Source organism: Orcinus orca, chromosome 9 (genome assembly GCF_937001465.1).
Source record: "Orcinus orca chromosome 9, mOrcOrc1.1, whole genome shotgun sequence".
In the NCBI taxonomy this organism is placed as follows: Eukaryota; Metazoa; Chordata; class Mammalia; order Artiodactyla; family Delphinidae; genus Orcinus; species Orcinus orca.
Genome location: NC_064567.1, coordinates 77,462,961 through 77,477,064, shown reverse-complemented (window position 1 = coordinate 77,477,064; position 14,104 = coordinate 77,462,961). Strand labels below are relative to the sequence as shown.

At 34.7% G+C, this 14,104-nt stretch overlaps 1 long non-coding RNA gene across 1 annotated transcript; it reads left to right on the top strand.

Moving 5' to 3' along the window:
• The first annotated feature begins 1,235 nt into the window (after window positions 1–1,235).
• Window positions 1,236–13,445, top strand: LOC125965358 (uncharacterized). The gene is made up of 3 exons (XR_007479149.1): window positions 1,236–1,472; window positions 11,449–11,605; window positions 12,962–13,445. It is a non-coding gene; the product is annotated as an uncharacterized LOC125965358 (long non-coding RNA).
• Window positions 13,446–14,104: the final 659 nt, after the last annotated feature.

The following is a 14,104-nucleotide window of genomic DNA, read 5'->3' as shown; positions in this document are numbered from 1 at the left end:
TTTGGGGAACTGCACTGTTCTACTGTCTTTCACCAGTGAAGGGTTCAAGGTCATTTCCAAGGTAATGAGAATTATCTTTGTGACAGGGTTTGTGAGCAAATGAGTTCTTTTATCTGTTACTTCTCTCAGGCAACTGAATATATTGCTTCTAGTTCAGTCATTGTCCTCCACCCTGCCTCACTGGCAAAATGATTTATGCAAATATTGCTCATCTGTAGGATTAGAAATCAAACCAAGTCCAAGAAAACTCTCACTGCGATTCCGGGGACCTACTTCCCATTTTTGTAAGCAAAGACTTGTTGGTTTGCACCTTTGCTTTTGCCCCTTATTTTAGAGAAGTATTACCTACTGCTCAGTGTACCCTGGAGTGAGCATTCTGTGTCTTTCTAATCTCCATTTGACCATCACTGCATTTGGGATACCTGTCTATTAAGTTGAGACACAAGGTTTCAAAAATATAGAATTAACTGCATCCTGTTAATATCAGAAATTGTAAAATATATTTTATTATTTTAGAAGTGATAAGATGTGACGCTAATACGTTATATTACTTTAAAGGGTTTGACTTAGCAGAATACTTTATTCTTCAAAGAAAAATATTCCATTCTATTTGACATCAAAAGAAAGAATGAGTAAAAGGCAGAGAACAAGAAGAAAAATAAAAAATAATTTCAAACAGATTTGTTGTTTATGTATGTCCACTTCATCAAATTTAAAAACAAAGGTAATTTTAAAACTTTGTGTATTGATTAATTTGTGAAGAATTCATTGTAGTAGATAGACTGCTCTCTTTTTAAAAAAATTTTTGTGTTTAAATTTAGGGGTCAAAATTATAGGATGTGGTGCTCTATTGTATACATCTTACCCTATAAAATAACTCAAATATAAGGGCAACATTCTTCCTTTATCCTTTTCATATTCTTCCAGTAACTGAATATTTATTAGTTTTATAAAAATGAAAATTTACTTTCCAAATAAAATCTCAGTGCATTGGTACCCAATAAATCCAATTGCTACGAAAGTCCAGCAGATTTCTTTTCCAAAATATAAATTAACTATTTTGAAATCATATATTTCAGAATATATGGATGCAATTTTTTTTAATGTGAATTATTGGTTGTATGCAGCTGATGGAAGACTTACATTTTATCTCTGTGAGATCTTGTTTGAAAGCAGGTGTTTGACAATAATGTTTTATGGCTACTTGAAACAATTAAATGTATATTTCAGGTATGTGATCAACATCACTTATTCAATATTGTGAAGCACAGTAAATCTTGCAGGAAATGCTGGAGCACTATATACTTACGACAAGATTTCTACATGTAGCAACGTGTTTATTGAACACCATTAACCTACCACAAAACTTTAATATCGTGAGAAGAACCACATAAGAGTTACAACCACATTTTCAATTTATTTATGCTCTGCAACCATAGAACAGCAAATATCACATGAGAAGAAGATCAAAGGTAAGAACATTTTAAAAGATTTTAAATCATATTTCTCTATTATTAATCCTAGTGATGAATTATAATAGAATATTTTTAAGCATCTTACCTTTGGGGTTATTTCTTCTTCTGTCAGTAACTTCATCTCACACTAAAAACATTGAAATATGAGATTACATTACTTTTATTAGAGCTTTACTATTATATTGGACGTATGCTAACTTAGAAAAATGAAAAAAAATCACGGACTTTGGAATTCAGTGTACAAATATAGCTGAATGGATTTTCATGCTAAATAATTGAATTTGTCATGTGTGAAATTAAAAGCCATTATTTAATAAAATATATTTCCCCAACACTATACTTCATCTTTTGTTTACATTCAAAAATACTTATTGAGCAACTACAATATATGAGGCACCATGCCACCTGTGAGATTTAAAAGACAAAACCAAAATTATCTAATGTTTGTGAATGTTAAAAAAGAAAAGATTTTGTTGAAAATTCCTATTTTTTAAAAAAATTTAATGAGATATAGTTTAACTGCAGTAAAGCACATTAATCTTACATGTGCATCTTAATGCATTTTTACCTATGTTTACCTCTGGGTAACCATTCTGCAAATCAGGATGTAGACTATTTCCACCACCACAGGAGCCTCTCTCTTGAACTCTGTCAATACCATTCACATTCAACTATGATCCCATCCTCTGTCACCACAGAATAATGTCCCCTGATTGAGAACTTGCTTCCACTCTTGCCACACACTTAATGAAAATATGATGAAGGTATATGAAGGTTACTTGATCGCCCTTGTTACACAAGTCCCTTGTTGCTAAACCCTTGCCTTACCCCAGAATTTTTGGGGAACTATTGTTACCTTGTCTCTTAAGGCTTTGCGGAGCCCTGGGGTTGAACTTTCACATGTCTCCTCCTCATCTCGTCCCTAACCAATCCTTCAGCTGCAGAAATTTGTTCTGCTGTCCTATCCTCTGCTTTTTCCCTTCCATTTCCTCTTGTTCACATATGCAGTTTATATGCTAAATAGAATATTTGTTTACTGTTCTTGTATTCGTGTCTTGGGAGGAAGTTGTGGCAAACATGCATGATGTCGCCAATGTTTATTGGAAAATGTGCACTTTGTTCTACCTTATTTAGTCAAGTTGATTGAGATATAATTCCCATACAGTAAAATTCAAGTGTTTTAGGGCAAAGTTCTATGAGTTTTGACATATATATATACAGCTCTGTGTAACCACTACCACAATCAAGATACAGAAAATTTCCATCAAGACAAAATCATCCCTGTACCATTTTGTATTTAAGCACACCCTTACCCGCTAATCCCTGGCAACCACTCATTAGTTTTCTTCCATTAAAATTTTGCCTTTTCCAGAATGTCATACAAATAAACATAATCACATTGTCATCCGGTCTGCATAGTCCCTTCACTAATTCTTATCTCTTTTCCTCTGTGTGTAATGTATCTTTTATTCTCTGACTTCATGATTTTCTCCTTATCTTTAGGTTTTCGTAAACTTGGTTATAAAGCATCTAGATTTCAAAAAATTTGTTTGTTTTTTTATTGTCATTTTTCCTGCTTGGGGATCTCTGCATATCTTTGGTATATAGTTGATGTTGACATCTTTTATTATTTTTGGAAAATTCTTGGGCATTCACTTCAAATAGTTCTTCTTCCTCTTTATTTCGCTATTCTTTCTGGAATTATAATTGCATATTCTTTTTTCTTTGGGATTCCAGTTGTACATATGAGACTATTTCTGAATTTCTTTTCCTATAGATACAAATCCTACTGATGGGTGACCCCAAATTCATAGTGAAAACTTTCTTCTTCATGGTATCACATTACGGAGGATGGAAAAGTCAAATACTTTTCCAGCCTCACATCACAGCCAGTGGTGACTACAAAGATCTATTTCAGTCTGTGAATTTAAGTGGAAGTCTGGTACAAGAGCTTCTGGAAAAATTTTTAATATTTTAGATGAAAATAGGAAAATGCAGCTAGAGAAGAGTTCTGCCTACTTTATGCCTTGAAGACATAATTTTTGGCACTACAACAACCATCTTGGACTCACAGACCTGTAAACCAATATGCTAAGATTATAGAGCTTAAATGCAGATGAAACCTGAATCTTTGATATTGTTGAGGCACCGAACCAACCCTGAAATTTCTACATTTAGACTTACCATTTTTCTTCATATTGCTGACAGAAATTAGTCAAATCTGAATTGTAAATTCAATAAATGTCTGCTTCTAAAAAGAGTATAAAAAAAGACATTTTCAGATAAATGAAAGCTGAGAGATTGTGTCACAGGCAGACCACACTGCAACAAAAGCTTTACGATATTCTTCAGAATGAAGGGATGTGATACTGGATAGATTAAAGACTGAAAGAAAGGATGAAGAGTACTAGAAATGGCAAATAAATACATGTAAAAACTATGTTTAATTCTTAGCAAAATTTCTTTAAAAGAGAAATTACTTTTTAAACCAAGAACAATAACATTGTAAACCAGGATTTATGACTCAGATAAAATCAAGAGTATGACAATAGTGAAAAGATAGGTGGTATGTAAGTGGAATTATGAAACTTTATAACATTTAACTGGGAGATGTAAAGGAGGAAGTCATACAATATTCACTTTAAGTAAACTCGGATAATTAAAGAATGCAAATTTTAAATCCAAAGCAGTCAATCGTAATTAGCTTTACATAAAATAAATATAATTATGTAGACTGGAAATGAACAATTGGAAAATAATAAAAACTTAAAAATCATAATGGCATTAAAGTAAAAGACTCAAGCATAATTTTTAAAAGAGGTTTACAAAACCTGTACTTTGAAGACACAAAATATTTCTAAGAGGAATTTAGAAACCCTAAGTAAATGGTAGGATATACGGATTTATAAACTGGAAAAATTAATATTGTTAAGGTATCGAATTTTCCAAAATTGATTTGTAGATTCATTGTACTCCCAATCAAAATCCCAAGCAAGATTATTTTATAGATATTGACAAGCTGATCTAAAATTTATGTGGATAAACAAAGAACTTAGAAAGGCAAGGCTGTATTGTAAAAGAAAAATAAATTGGATGACTTGTACTACTATCATTATTCGAGACCTACTATAGGGCAACAATGATAAAGTGAGTGCAGTAATTCATAAGGACAGACACACAGGTAAATGAAACAGAATAGAGTCTATAAATAGGTGCATACAGATATGGCCAACTGATTTCCAACAAATGTGCCAAGATAATTCAATGGAGAAGGGATAGTCTTTTCAACGAATGCTCCTGGAACAATGGGATATCTGTATGTATAATGTGAACATTGCCCCTTATATATTATTCTTACTAAAAATTCAAAATAAATATCCATAGACAGAAAAGTTAAAAATATAAATCTTCCAGAAGAAAATATAGAGAAAAATCTACACAAATTTGGAGTAGGCAAAGGTTTTTTGGAGAGGATACAAAAAACATTAATCACAAATGAATTAATTGCTAAGTTGGACTTCATAACAAATTTGTGTTTGCTTTTGAAAAGAAGCTCACATTGGAGGAAAAGTATGTTTCAAACACATATTGGCAAGGCGCTTATATCTAGAACATAAATGGACCTTTTACAAATTAATACTAAAAGAGTAAACAAATTAAAAAAATTTTTAATATAATTTTTAAAGGTTACTTTCCATTTACAGTTATTACAAAATATTGGCTATATTCCCCATGTTGTGCAATACATACTCGAGCCTGTCTTACATCCAATAGTTTGTACCCCCCACTCCCTCCACCCTTATAATGTCCCTTCCCCAACTGGTAGACACTAATTTGTTCTCTATATCTGTGAGTCTATTTCTTTTTTGTTATATTCACTAGTTGTATTTTTCAGATTCCACATATAAGTGATATTATACAGTGTTTGTCTTTCTCTGTCTTACTTATTTCACTTAGCATAATGCCCTCCATGTTGCTGCAAATGGCAAATTTCATTCTTTTTCATGGTTGAGTAGTATTCCATTATATATATATACATATATATGTATATATATGTGTGTGTATATATATGTGTGTGTGTGTGTATATATATACATACATATACTACATCTTCTTTGTCCATTTATCTATTGATGGACACTTAGGTTGCTTCCATATCTTGGCAATTGTAAATGGGCAAGAGTCTCAAACAGGTACCGCACAAAATAAGGTATACAGATGACCAGTAAGGTCATGAAAGATGTTCAGTGTGAGACAAGAGCTTAAAATGAAAAGTACAATGAGATACCATTTCACACTCACCAGAATTGCAAAAATTAAAAGTGCTTACAATACTAAGTATTGACCATCACTTATGATGAGAGAGTGACTTTGAAAAATATTTTGACATTTCTTATAAACATTTAACCTATTTTGAAATTTTCACTAGAGAAATGAAAACCTATGTCCATCAATTTTGTGAACAAATGTTCATAGCTAATTTAGTTATATTACTCACTGAAACAACCCAAATGTACAAAAACTGTGAGTGGGAAACAAACTGGTGCATGTATACATTGGAATATTACTCACCAGTTAACAAGAACAAACTTCAGATGCAGCCACAACACACATGACTCTCAAAACACTAATCTGAGCAATAGAAGCCAGATGTACATGCTGTATAATCCCTTTTATATGAGGTCTTAGGAGAGGTAAAAAAAAGTCATTTGATAGAAATCAGCTTAAATGTTGTCTTGGGTCAGGTTTTGGGAGAGAATTGAATAAATAGGGACATAAACATATTTTCTGGAGTGACAGAACTTTTTCATATCTTGATGGTGGTGATAGTTCAAAGGTACATACATTTGTCATAGCAGCATGCTGCACAACTGAAATATGGTCATATGGTAATTCAAAAAAGTTGATTCCAAACGTTACAATCAAAGCTATGCCTCAGAAAGATAATTTGTCCGTGATGTTTATATGGAATGAGAGGCGGTAGGTAGGGGTTAGAAAGATTGTGGGTAATTACACTGGGTAAGAGAGTGTTGTTATATCCCAGGTAAGAGATAAGGCAGACCTGTGATGGAAAAGATAAATGACGTTTGAGAAGAGAAATACAAAGAGATAACTGAGGACTTTAGTGTTCTGCTTTTGCTGAACTTCTGAAGTTGCAGAGCCAACTTCTTGAAATATGTAGCCACTGTATTTTTTTGTTTGAAGCTATTATGATAACGGTATACTTCACAAAAGAGTGACTAACAGACAAACAAGGCTACATTGAAACAAACTTCAAATACAAATGGCACACTTAATAGCCTATGCTGCTTCTATAGCCAATTTCTTGTTATAAATGGCTAGGAATATGCTAAAACCAATGAAAGCAATTTTGTGAAGTATTCGCTCAAGATACCCAAGTACTTTGTGAAAAATTATCACACTTTGGTTGAAAGTCCTGTGGATCTTTGGCTCAAAATTTTTTGCAAGTTTTGGGATACACATTTGAAAAATATAGGAAATGTGGGACGAGTTTATATAAATTCTTTGTTATAGTTTTCAGCAGTCATCTTTGTAACAGTAATGAAATAGCAAGTTCATGACCTACTGAAGGCACTTAAATATATTAAACAATGCATTTTAATTATGCTAAGAAAAACTGGCCTACTTACCTTTTAAAGATAGAATTAAAATAATTTTTTTCACAATGCAAAATTTTTATCTATAAGGAAAAAACTCTCGTTTCTCACTTTGTCTAATTTGCATGTTCTTTCAGTAAAAACAAAACTCTGTTACAAAAAGAAACAGCTGGAATTGCTCTAAAAGGTGAAATAGAAGTATTTTGACAAGATCGCCATGAATTAATGTTAACTACGCTGGGAAGGCAGAAGTAGCTAACATGGAGAGATTAATATTGTGATAAAAAGAGAAAATGTCTTAGAGAAAGGAAAGGTTAAGGGTTAAACGCCATAGTATTTGACTGTTGGCCAAACAATACTCTGTGGTTTACATCTTAGTTCAAGATCTGAGATGTAAACCTTCGCTTTTGCACAAAAACATAATAATAAATAGGTTGTGTTAATATACATTTAAAGTGAGGAATTTGGAGGGGGTGGTATTTGAATTTTTTAAAGGCAGAGAAATACTGGGACTTGGAATAGAGTTTGCTCCGATTTTAGCAAAGATGACATCTTTAGGGAAATGTATATGAAAGTGTCTCACTTGGAGAACATTAACTTTTTGAGCTTAGTACTTTCCAAGTCATTAACATTTGAATTATTATCAGTGAATCTTAAGAGGTCATATTTATAAAATACTATTATGTAAGAATAAATGTCTTCAAGCAATTTTTAAATTTTAGGAAAATAAAGCTTGTTATCAGAAAGTTAATTACGTCCTAATTTAATGTAATCTTTCTTATATCTGATGTGAAAATGCGTATTTGCAAAGCCGTACCGTCCACAGAATTTTAATTTGAATATACCTGTAGGTGTACTTTTTGTGATGTACGATTTTTTTTCTGAGAAAGCTGTGGCTTGTATACAATTTTTGTAGGTATTACACCGAATCAGAGGACCATCTCAGGATTCCTAGACTAGTTTTGATGCCCCACACTCAGTACTTCCTTAGTGCCTTCTGCTTACCCTCTTATTGCACTGGTCACGTTACATTATAATTGCTGGCTTGTCTACTTTGGGAGATTATAGATTCCATGAAAGCAGAGGCCGACCTTCAAGCACAATATCTCAAACAGAAATGTGGGTGTTCAGTAAATATTACTAAAAAATTAAAAATGCAGCAACTTAAGAACCAAAGACCTTAAGCTGACATTATTTTAAATAAACATCTGAATACCTTTGAATTAACTCAGCAATAATGAAATAATAAAAATACACAATGATTTTGAATTAAGAATTAAATTGTCTTCTTTGGATGTGTAGCTCTTTCATTCCTGTTTTTTTGCATCTGGTCTGACATCAATAGTTCTCAGTAAGTCTCAGTAATAAAGAGGGCATCGTTGTTGTACTAGCCACATCACTGAGGCTTTTCAGTCTAACGCAGAAAATTGTTTTGTGAAGGAGAAAGAACAGAATAAGACTTTTCCTGATAATATTCTAGGTCTAGGCATTGCATCATGACCAAATGAGAAGCCAGAAAATAAAAGAGCCATGATGAATTATGTATTTTCACTCACTTCCATTGCTTTAAAAAGATCATGGACTTCAATGAAGCTTCAAGAGACATTACAGATGCAAAATAATGCTCTAGTATTGAACAGCTTTTTCCTCAATTTCCTCAAAGTAATTGAGAATCTTGAAATTTCCTCCTTTTTAAAGAGAAATTTAATCTCTGACTAACTTGGAAATGCATTTTGTAAATGTGATTTCTCTTCTGATGTCATGAAAAATCTTATTCCTGAAAGGGATCTTCAGCACTAACCTGTCCATATTTTCACATTTGAAGAGACTCAGACATAGAGAAAATAAGGTTACCTGACCTGGCACAGTGGCTTTAAATCTGGCTGTGGAACCAGACTGCTGGGTTGGCATTCTGGGTCTGCACTAAGGAGCCATGTGGCACAAAGCAACGTAGTGGAACTCTTGTTCTTGTTTTCCTTCTTTGTAGAACGGAGTTATTAGGGAAGCCTAACCATGGCATCATTCTATGAAATAAGTGAACGTAGGACACTTAGAGTGATGCCTGATACAAAGTGACCACTCATTAAGAACTAAGTCTACTCTGGAAATTCCAAATCCTACCCAAGTCTGTATTCAAGTCCATTTCTTGTAATGTTGAGTGAAAACATTGATGATGTTTTCGAAATAGGCTCTTTGTGAGGAGCAGAATTATCTTTTATTACATGTTACAATAACCGTCTTATTGATATATGATGAAATGTAGTTGGGGAAAATGGGGCAGACAATATGGTGAAAATACATAGATTAAAATTAATTTATATGATTGACCTAATTATAAATTGGTAAATAATAATTTTTTCATCTTTGGTTTTTCACCTTAAACTAGTTTTTATTAATTAGTCATTAGTACAATATTAAAAAGAGTATTTAATCAGATACTGGTTTTTTTAGGGTAATAATTCTGATAATAAGTGTGAGTATAAAATGCTAAATTATTGAGATAATTTAGGAGATGCTTGTTATCTCTTTTGAATTAGTATATATTTTTCAGTAATGCATAACTCAAATTGGGTACTCCTTTTTCCTTATTAACATTGTTTAGAAGGTTTTTATCACAACCAATTAAATATTTAAGAAATATACTGTTAAGACCTGCCTAATTCCTCCTCATTAACAGGCAACAATCCGGAGAAACATTTATTGTTCCTTTGACCATACAATTTGGTCAATACATTTGCTGCAAATTTCCAAGAACCCTCCTTAAATCCCATTAATTGTCCAACAGAGCCCAGGTAGTTCTTTTCTAGAAAGCCATGTTTCTGTCAGTGGCCCATTCTCATTGCCAAACACCATCAGGAGCTGTGAGGTGCTGTGTGATTTGCCCTACTCGCAAGATATTAAGTTAACTTGCCACAGGTTCATGGAAACTGACAAACGACAAGAGATTCTCGAATCAGATGAAAGAGTCATAGGAACAGCAGTGTTCAACATGTCAGCATGCTTGTGTGGGTCCTCTGAGCCCCAATTCCCACAGGACCACGTGGAGGGCCAGAGGACACCTGTGCACAGGTGCTTTACAGGAGAAGAACCTGGGCCAACGACCCAGTACTGCCCCTTTGCCAGCAGCAAACATGGTAGCAAGCAGCAAACAAACCTGCTGTCTCCCCTTTTGGAGCAAAGAGATGCATGTAGTCACTCTCATCTTCTTAACCTACTTAGTTGCCTGGGTGACTAACTACAGAAATCTCTCTTTATCAGGAGGAGCTTGCAGTCTGGCACATTCGACAAGAACATACAGGGATGCTCCAGAAGCCTAAGATAGATTTCTTCTTCCAATACACACTACAGAAATAATAAAACTAAAGCAACAAAATTTGACTAAATAGTAAATTTAGAGACTAAAGGCAAAATAGTTATCAATAACTGGAAAATAATTTATATTACAAAGCCCAAAACCAACCAGCCCCCCAACCCCTCATCACCTTTTTTCCCTCTCACCTTCATTTGACCTTGGAGAGTCTTAAATAGTGATTTCTCATGGCGGGGGTGGGTAAAGGATACCCCATCCTTCTCTAGGTTCCTATTGTTTCTGACCCTAGTTAAGGAGGAAAGGAGTCTTACCCTTGAAAGAAGGTTAAAATATTGATAAATAAATGGAACTGGATATCTTAAATTGCCCGCTGAAACTGTTTATGGCACTACTCTCATTATCGAAGAATGAGAAGAAAAGTGGACCCACCTGCGTAGGCTCAGGTCCAGTGCTTTTGTTATGTGGCTGAGAAGGTAACTAGAGGTAGTTACCTTAGATTACTTTAGCCTGTTCTCACTATCTTGGGGAGAAAATGTGAACATTAATGATATTTTAATAACTGTCTAGGATGAATTTAATTTTGTTAATCCAGAAATCTGTCAGATATAAAAGGTGAAGTGTGTGGTCAAAATGACATAAATTGGAGCTATATCAAACCAAGTCACAGTCATTTATTAACATAAAACCATAGCTATCTAAAATTTTGCTGAATAATGGGACCTTAGAGTTCACGTGATTTAATTATCTTGATAGATGAGTTGAAGCTTAACATGATTAGTACAGGAGCATGCAGTCAATTAATAGAGAGATGATCTAGAAACAAGAATCCTGGCCCTCAGTCTAAATATCTTTGCACTGTAGAATGACTTATGTCAAGCACTTCAACTTAACCCATACAACTAAATAACCAGAAATACACAGACAAAACTAAACGAAATAAGCAGGATAAATGTCAATATATAATTGAGGATTGCACATAAACCTTATTTTTTATCTGGCAAGAATTTACGTGTCCACTTCTATTGCTTCCTTTTCTTTGTGACAGGTCTCTGAAGATCATGATACTTTGGAAGAGCACAGCTACATTAAAAGTCCCTCCAGAGCGAGTTACCTTCACCAATATTCATGAATACTGTGGGACACTAGACAACCTGGGAGCAGAACAGAATATAAAATCCGGTTTTGGATCTCACAGATGGCAGGTAAAGACGTAAAATCAAAAGGAACTTTGCGACATATTTTTGCAAACTAATATATTAGGGGAAAGGCTTAAGAAGAAAGCCCACAGAGAAGAACACTGTAAGGATGAGAACGTGCCCAAGGAGGATCAATAGCACATCGCTTCCAATGGTTAAGTCACTGAAAACAGACCTGGAGAGATATCACTCATCACTCACAAGTCCAGAAACCATTGCAGCCAAGTCTTCCTTTCATGTGCCACCTGCTGTTGCCAGTCTAAAGGAGAATGCCCTACCAGATGTTCCCTAAGCAACTTTTAGCTGAAGTGGTTTATGATGTTTGTTTGTCTTAGCTTTATCCTGTGCCCTACGCCCCCACTCACCCCTCCCTGCTGTCACCCAGGGAGATCACTCCATCCCTCCACAGGCTCCAGGCCACATGACAGGACATGCTTGGCAGCGGCCATGTCTATCTCCTCCAAGGGCTTTTGAGATTGTCATTCTGCAAGATCAGTAAGCCCTCCTAATTGACATTCTCCTCAATATGTGGAAGGTGGGAGTGCAGCCAGCATTGAAAAAGATCACTTTCTAGGGATCCAGTGATCATTGCCTAATGATTCCAGGAGAAGGCATGGATGGAAGATGTGTTGTTTGACATTCACGTCAACAAATTTTTAAAGATAAATTTAACCAGACCAGAAAATTAATTATTGTTTACATGCCTATTATTATTGTTTCCATAGCTAACACTCACATTTGCTGTCATCAATCATCAAAGTGTAGTAATATTAACAACCACTGAAAGAACCCTTGGAGACCAATATTCATGGGCAATATTACCGAAAATGTAGAATCATGAGTGGTGATGCAATCAGTGTGAAATAAATGATATTAAGAAACTGTAGAGGCAAGACTATCTATGTTGTTTCATGGCACTATGAGTTCTAACAGCATTGCTAACTGTTTTTTAGACTAATTGACATACAACATTATCTTAGTTTTAGATGTACAACATAATGATTCGATATTTGTATGTGCTGCAAAATGGTCACCACAGTAAGTCTAGTTAACATCCATCACCACACATAGTTACAGAATTTTTTTCTTGTGTTGAGAACTTTTAAGATCTACTCTCTTAGCAACTTTCAAATACATGATACAGTATTATTAACTATACATTACATCCCCATGGCTTATTTATTTTAAAACTAGAAGTTTGTGCCTTTTGACCCCCTTCACCCATTTTGCCCACTCTCCACCCTCCATCTCCTGCCTTGGTGACCACCAACCTGTTCTCTGTATCTATGAGCTTGGTTTGCTGTTTGTTTGTGTTTCAGATTCCACGTATAAGTGAGATCATACTATATCTTTTTCTCTTAGTGGGAGATATGAAATTAGCCAGGATGGTGCCTTTAACAATGACAATAAAGAGACAGTTCCTGGACATTAACAGGAAGAAATGATGCCTGGACAGTGAAAAAACAAACAAAAAACATCATTGTGCGCTGGTTGGACAATAAACTGAATACAGAAATCTCCCATACAGAAGTATCTCTACCCATTATTCTGAACCTTCATTGATACTTCACTATACCCAACATGGCATTATTTATTTTGTAACCAAACTGTTCCTGTAGACAAGAGCCCTATCAAATATATTTCCCTGGAATCCTGCACAACCAATAATATTAAGTTAAAGAGTGGAACCCTAGAAAAGTGTTCCTGGAAAGACAAGCTTCCTTGCTCCAGTGCTTGGATGCTGATGCCACATCTCACATCTCAGTCCAATAAAGGCCGATTGGACCCAGCTGCTGGCTATTCCTAATCTCCTCTCTCACCCCGTGTTCTGTGCCTACGGAAGGAGGAGGAAGGTTGGTACGCTGAAACTGTTATGAGTTTGGTAGTGAAATGACAGCTTTAAAAGCCTATGTGATTTGCCACATATCTATATGACAATGAGATCAACAGACTACAGGCATACCACTCAAACTGTGCACCAACGTATTCTCTCCAGAGCTGCAGCAAACTCATGGAGGAGCTGCGTAATATTTTAAGTTTTCAAGAAAAACACAGCAATACTCAACATCCCTCAGACATGGAGTGAAAAATATTAACAATTTCAACATCACATTGGGCTGCATTCCTGATGATGACATCATAACTTGCTGAGCTATGTTTCCTGCAGCTGCATGATAAAAAGTAAGTACCATATGACAATCTGCGTGAAACAGGAAATGAGTGTGTGAGTGCTTGATCTGATTTAAGCATTTGCAGAGCCAAACAGGTGCACACACCCCATTTGTAAGTAATTGTGGTTATTAAGAATGAACTAAAAGTATTATTCTCTCAATTTATGTGTATTTTTTCCAAAAGCCTACTAAGTTGTTAGGACATAAATACTTATTAAGCTGTCTGGAATTAGCTACTAAATAAATGGAACTGTTAGGTATTTCTTTTAGCCTAGGACATGCAAAGAGAAAATTACTAAGATAGAGTGAATCCAAATGTGTGTGAACCTCCCAA